At 42.2% G+C, this 7,482-nt stretch overlaps 2 pseudogenes; both read left to right on the top strand.

Moving 5' to 3' along the window:
- On the top strand, nt 1,100-1,618 carry LOC100520415 (annotated as a pseudogene).
- LOC100520879 lies at nt 2,916-7,197 on the top strand (annotated as a pseudogene).

Raw genomic sequence — 7,482 nt, 5'->3', positions numbered from 1 at the left:
CACCTATAGTCAACTAATCTATGACAAAGGAGGCAAGAATATACAATGGATGGACACACACACACACATCTCCATACCTAGTTCAAAAAAAATTAAAAAAAAAAAAAGAATATACAATGGAGAAAAGACAGTCCCTTCAGTAAGTGGTGCTGGGAAAACTGGACAGTCACATGTAAAAGAATGGAATTAGAACACTCCCTAACACTATACACAAAAATAAACTCTAAATGGATTAAAGATCTAGGTAGAAGACTGGATACTATAAAAGTCTTGTAGGAAAATATAGGTCAAAAACTCTCTGATATAAACCTCAACAATATCTTCTCAGATCTACTTCGTAGAGTAATGACAACAAAAACAAAAATAAACAAATGGGACCTAATCAAACCTAAAAGTTTTACACAACAAAGGAAACCCTAAACAAAACAAAAAGACAACTCACAGATTGGGAGAAAATATTTGCAGATGGAACAACTGACAAGTGATTAATCTCCAAAATATATAAACACCTCCTGCAGCTCAATACCAAAAAAACAAACAACCCCATCAAAAACTAGACACAAGATCTAAACAGACAATTCTCCAAAGAAGAAATACAGATGGCCAAAAAAACAAATGAAAAGATATTCAACATCACTAATTATTAGAGAAACGCAAATCAAAACTACTATGAGTTTTGGGATGGAAATGGTATAAAATCAGGTCATGATGATCATTGTACAACTATAAATGTAATAAAATTCATTGAGTAATTAAAAAAAAACTACTATGAGGTACCACCTTATACCACCCAGAATGGCCATCATCAAAAAGTCTGCAAACAATAAATGCTAGAGAGGGTGTGGAGAAAAGGGAACCCTAATACACCGTTGGTGGGAATGTAACTTGGTGCAACCATTATCCTCAAAAAACTAAAAATAGAATTATCATTTGAGTTTCTTTCTTTCTCCATTCCTGGGTGAGAGGTCCCTTCATTGCTGGGAGCCAGGGTCTCTACTTGTCCTTTTTAAAGGGGAAGAGGGTGTGTATAACTATATAAGCATTTGAAGATCTTTCCTGAGCTGCCTTACCTTGTTTCGCCCCCAGGCTGGAGAAAACCCCTGAACATGTGAACATGTGGAACCCCAATGCCGGGCAGCCAGGGCCAAATCCATAACCCCTAAGGTCAGGTACCCTGGAGGTTGCAATCCTGCCTATCCACCACCTGCCAATCCTCCCTTTCCTCCAGGCCCCTTTCCCACTCCCCTGGAAGTGCCCCAGGGGAATCCAGCTTTTCCACCTGGTGGGCCTTGTTATACTATGCCATATCCAGGGCATCCAGGATGCCAGCCCTCAGGTCCCTACCCACCAGCTGCCTATGGCAGGCCTCCTGTGAATCCATTGGCTCCTGGCATGGTAGGACCAGGCATGGTGATGGACAAGAAGATGAAGAAGAAAAAAGAAGAAAGCTCATAAAAAGAAGTACAAACACCACAAGCATGGCAAGCATTCCACCTCCTCCTCCTCTTCCAGCAGTAACTCTGACTAAATACAGGGCCTGGACCCTTCCCTCAAGTCTCTCCAGTTCTGCTCTCCCATCAAGCTTCAGATGCCATCTTGCCCTGGGGGAAATTAGCCCTCCTGTCCTACCCTTCCACCCTCACAATCTGGGCCTCACTCAGCTGTTCATCCCTCACTGGCTAGAGGAAATGGGGAAAGAATTGCCATAAGCTAGTTTGGATAGAACTTTTAGCTGATGAGTTTTGCAGGAGAACTATTTTCTGAAGATGGTGAGAACTTTGGGCTAAATGCAGAATACAAGTCTGAGATCTGTAAAATATGATTCTTTACTCTTCCTTTGTAATACTAACGATTGGGGAGATGCTGTGAAAATTTATTTATGGAAAAAAAGTCTGTACCTTTTTTGTGATTGTGGCATACTTGGGTGATTTAGTGGCAAATAAATGTTTTGCAGCAAAAAAGAAAAAGAAAAAGAAAAAAGAATTATCATTTGATCCAATAATCCTACTCCTGGACATCTATCCAGGGATAACCATGACTCAAAAAGGTACATGTATCCCAATGTTCATTTCAGCAGTATAAGTGATAGCCAAGACATGGAAGCAACCTAAATGTCCATCACCAGAAGAGTGGATAAAGAAGATGTGGTACATATACACAATGGAATATTACTCAGCCTTTAAAAGGAAAGAAATAATGGCATTTGCAGAAACATGGATGGACCTAGAAATTATCACGCTAAGTGATATTAGTCAGATAGTGAGACACCAACATTATATGCTATCACTAACATGTGGAATCTGAAATAAGGACATGATGAACTTCTTTGCAGAACAGATACTAAATCACAGACTTTGAAAAATTTATGGTTTCCAAAGGAGACAGTTTGGGGGGTGGGGGGATGTGCTGGGGTTTAAGATGGAAGTGGGTTGCGACCATCCTTGTACAACTATAAATGTAATAAAATTCACTGAGTAATAAAAAAAGGATACAATGAACTTCTTTGCAGAATGGATACTGATTCATAGACTTTGAAAAACATGGTTTCTAAAGGAGATAGGTTGTGGGGGAGGGATGGGCTGGGGGTTTGGGATGGAAATGTAAAATTAGGTTGTGATGATGATTGTACAACTATAAATGTAGTAAAGTTCATTGAGTTAAAAAAATAAAAAATAAATAAATCCAATAACACATAAAATGGTCATATACTACAACCAAGGGGGATTCATCCCAAATCTACAAGGATGGTTCAACATATGCAAATCAATCAACATCATATATCACATTAACAAAAGAGAAGTCAAAAACCACATGATCATCTCAACAGATGCAGAAAAAGCATTTGACAAAATCAACATCCATTCATGATAGACATGGTCACTGAAGTGGGTATAGAGGGAAGATACTTCGACATAATGAAAGCCATTTATGACAAACCCGTAATCAATACAGTACTTAATGGAGAAAAGCTGAAATCCTTCCCACTAAAATCTGGAACAAGACAAGGATGCCCACTCTCACCACTTTTGTTTAACACAATGTTGGAAGTCCTAGCCACAGCAATCAGACAAACAAAAGAAATAAAAGGCATCCAAATTGGAAGAGAGGTAATAAAATCATCAATATGTGCAGATGACATGATACTATACATAGAAAACCCTAAGGACTCCAGACAAAAGCTATTCAAACTGATAAACAAATTCAGCAAAGTAGCAGTATACAAGATTAACTTTCAGAAATAGGTTGCATTTCTGTATACTAAAAATGAAATATTATAAAAGGAATATTAAAAAACAGTACCTTTTAATATGCCACCCCACAAAAAATACCCAGGAATAAACCTACTCAAGGAGGTGAAAGACTCATATACTAAGAACTGCAAAACATTAATCAAAGAAACCATAAAAGACCCAAAATTGCCAAAGCCAATCCCGAGGGGGGGAAAAAAAAAGCAGGGCCGGTAATTCTCCCAGACTTCAGACAATATTACAAAACTAAAGTAATCAAGACAGTGTTGTACTGGTCCAAAAACAGTAATACAAATCAATGGAAGAGAACAGAGAGCCCAGAAATAAACCCACACATAGTCAATTAATCTTCAACAAAGGAGTCAGGAATACACAAAGGGAAAAAGACAATCTCTTAAGCAAATAGGGCTCAGAAAATGGATAGCTGCAAGTTAATAAATGAAACTAGAACACACCCTCACTCTACGCACAAAAATACTCAAAATGGCTTAAAGACGTAAACATAAGACATGACACCATAAAACTCCCAGAAGAGAATATAAGCAAAACATCCTCTGACATCAATTGTACCAATGCTTTCTTAGGTCAATCTCCCAAGGCAATAGAAATAAAAAATAAATAAATAAAGCAATGGGACCTAATCAAACTTACAAGCTTTTGCACAATAAAGAAAACCATAAAAAATAAATAAATAAAACATGCAAAACAAAAAAAGAAAAGACAACCTAAGTGTTAGGAGAAAATTGTTGCAAAGATGCAACCAACAAGGGCTTAATCTCCAAAATATACAAACAACTCATATAACACCACAACAAAACAACAACCCAATTAAAAAATGGGCAGGAGATCAAAATAGACATTCTCCAAAGAAGATATACGGATAGCCAGTAGGCACATGAAAAGATGCTCAAAATCACTAATTGTTAGAGACATACAAAAATACAAATCAAAAATACACTGAGGTACCATCTCACACTGGTCAGAATTTCCATCATTAATAATTCTACCAATAAAAAATTCTGGACAGGGGTGGAGAAAAGGGAACCCTCCTACACTGCTGATGGGAATATAAATTGGTACAACCACTATGGAAAACAGTATGGAGGTTCCTCAGAAAACTAAAAATAGCATTAGCATAGGATCCAGCAATCAACTCCCGGGCATACATCTGGGAAAATAAATAAATAAATAAATAATTCAAAAAGATACATTCAAGCCACTGCAGCGTCCCCCAGAGAGGGGGCACCAGAAAGGCCCAGATGGAGATGGAGCCCATTCCTGGCAGTGAGGTGGGCATTGACCCCCTCGTGGCCGCAGCCACTGAAGCATCTGTGCCTGACGCCAAGGCCAACGGGCAGCAGTCCTCACACCTCAGGCCGAGGAGTCCCCACTCCGGCTGCCACCGTCGCCGCCTGGAGAGCTCGCCCGCAGGTGGCGGGGCCAGAGCTGGAGGTGAAGGAGCTGCCTGCCTGAGTGGTCCAGTGGGCTGCAGCGGTGACTCACGAAGGGCCTGAGACCTTCCACCTTCCCCTGCGCCGCCACCCCAGCAGCTTCCGGCTCCGGAGGAGCACCAAGAACCACCGCTGCCCCAGCCCACAGTCCCAGCGCAGTGGGCAGGGAGTCCGGGGTGTCGCAACCAATCCCCCACTCGGAGGTGCAGGTCACGCTGGACCACCTCATTGAAGATGCGCTCATTGTGTCCTTCCGCCTGGGGAGAAGTTCTTCGGAGTCCTCATGGATCTGTCCAAAAGGTTTGGGCCACATGGGACCCCTGTGACGATATTTCCCAAAAGGGAATATAAGGATAAACCTGAAGCCATGCAGCTCCAAAGTAATACATTCCAAGAAGGAGCAGAAGTGAAGTGTGAAGTGAATGGTGCTGTTCCCAATGTCTCTTCTGTACCGCCTCCCAAGCTGAGCTTGGCTGAAAGCCTGTGGACTTCCAAACCACCGCCTCGCTATCCTCCCCCTTTGTTTATCAGAGACACATATAACTAATCAATACCTCAGCCACCTCCTGGGAAAAGTAAGCGACCCAAGCGAAGACTGTACACGGAAGAACCTACTGAGTTTAATGAATGCTATTAAACTACAACCCAGGCAAGTCTTGTGTGACAAATGTAAAAACAGTGTTGTTGCTGGGGAAAAAAAAGAAATTAGAAAAGGTAATAGTGCAAGTGACTTTTCTAAATATGAAGATAAAAAAAGGAGAAATGAAAGTGTAACTACTGTGAACAAAAAACTGAAAACGGACCATAAAGTGCATGGGAAAAACCAAAACGAAAGCCAGAAAAGAAATGCTATGGTTAAGGTTTCAAATATTGCTCAAGGCAGAGGCAGAATACTCAAAGTTTCTGCTCAGGCAAATTCATCAAAAGCTTGGTTAAGTACTAAAAAAGCATTCCAGGAGTTCCCGGCGTGGCACAGTGGTTAACAAATCCGACTAGGAACCATGAGGTTGCCAGTTTGATCCCTGGCCTTGCTCAGTGGGTTAAGGATCCAGTGTTGCCATGCGCTGTGGTGTAGGTGGCAGATGCAGCTCGGATCTGGCGCTTCTGTGGCTCTGGCATAAGCTGGTGGCTACAGCTCCGATTGGACCCCTAGCCTGGGAACCTCCATATGCTGTAAGAGCGGCTCAAGACAAGGCAAAAAGACAAAAAAAAAAAAATTAAAAATTAAAAAAATAAAAATAAAAAAGCGCTCCAGAGCAAGAACATGGATCGTGCAAAATCTTAGGAAGTGTTGAAAATTGAAAAAAGGCACAGAAAAAGCAAAGACGTCTCTATGTCCAGAAATGTTCATTCAGGAGTTTCCTTCGTGGCTCGGTGGTTAACGAACCAGACCAGGATCCGTGAGGATGTGGGTTCAACCCCTGGCCTTGCTTAGTGGGTTAAGGATCTGGCGTTGCCGTGAGCTGTGGTGTAGGTCTCAGACATGGCTCAGATCCTGCGTTGCTATGGAGTAGGCTGGCAGCCGTAACTCTGATTTGACCCCAAGCCTGGGAACTTCCATATGCCTCAGATGCAGCCCTTAAAAAAAAAAGGCAGAAATGCACATTCAAAAGTCCATTTAACACATGGTTATCAGAATCCTAGGTCAGGTTCCCTTCCACCCCGGGTTCATTTAAAACCACAGAGGTACAGGAATGAAGAAAATAACTCTTCTCTGAAGAAAGGAAGGACTGGAGAAAATGCAGAGTGGCAAGATGGCACACAAGCCCCAGTCCAGCTGCACCTCTACCTGCTTAGCCAGCAAGGCCCCTTCAGAAAATCAGAGTCCTTCCAAAGGCCCTGAGGTTCAGGACACAACTGAAGTGCTTGTCCCTGGTAAACATGATGAACCACAGACTCTGGTGAAAAAGGCCAATGAAAGCAATATCTCTGTTTACATGACCCCAAATCGAAAGCAATCTGACTCTTTCAGTGCTTCAGTGTGTAGCATTTATAGTACAGATGATTTGAAATCTTCCAACTCTGAGTGTAGTTGTGAAAGCTTTGATTTTCCTCCAGGGCATATGCATGCACCTTCCACCTCCTCCACTACCTCCTCTTCAAACGAAGAGAAAAAGCTCAGTAATTCCTTGAAAATGAAAGTCTTTTCCAAAAACATCTCTAAGTGCATCACACCAGATGGCAGAACCATATGTATAGGGGACATTGTTTGGACCAAGATATATGGCTTCCCCTGGTGGCCAGCCAGTATACTTACTATAACTGTGAGCCAGAAAGATAATGGCCTTTTAGTCTGACAGGAAGGCCATATTTCATGGTTTGGGTCTCCAACATCTTTCCTGGCTCTTTCAAAATTCTCCCCCTTTTTAGAAAACTTCCAGTCATGCTTTAATAAGAAGAGAAAGGGCCTGTATCACAAGGGTATCGCAGAGGCAGCTAAGGCTGCCAAGCAGCTGACCCCTAAATTTCGGGCTCCGTTGACACTGTTTGAAACATGAACATGGGAGTTCCCGTCGTGGCACAGTGGTTAACGAATCCGACTAGGAACCATGAGGTTGCGGGTCCGTTCCCTGGCCTTGCTCAGTGGGTTAAGGATCTGGCGTTGCCATGAGCTATGGTGTGGGTTGCAGACGCGGATCCCACGTTGCTGTGGCTCTGGCGTAGGCCGGTGGCTATAGCTCCGATTAGACCTCTAGCCTAGAAGTCTCCATGTGCCAAGGGAGCAGCTCAAGAAAAGGCAAAAAGACAAAAAAAAAAAAAAAAAAAAACCATGGACAGCAAGG

Source organism: Sus scrofa, chromosome X, assembly GCF_000003025.6.
Source record: "Sus scrofa isolate TJ Tabasco breed Duroc chromosome X, Sscrofa11.1, whole genome shotgun sequence".
NCBI lineage: Eukaryota > Metazoa > Chordata > Mammalia > Artiodactyla > Suidae > Sus > Sus scrofa.
This window is presented reverse-complemented; position numbering and strand designations above follow the sequence as displayed.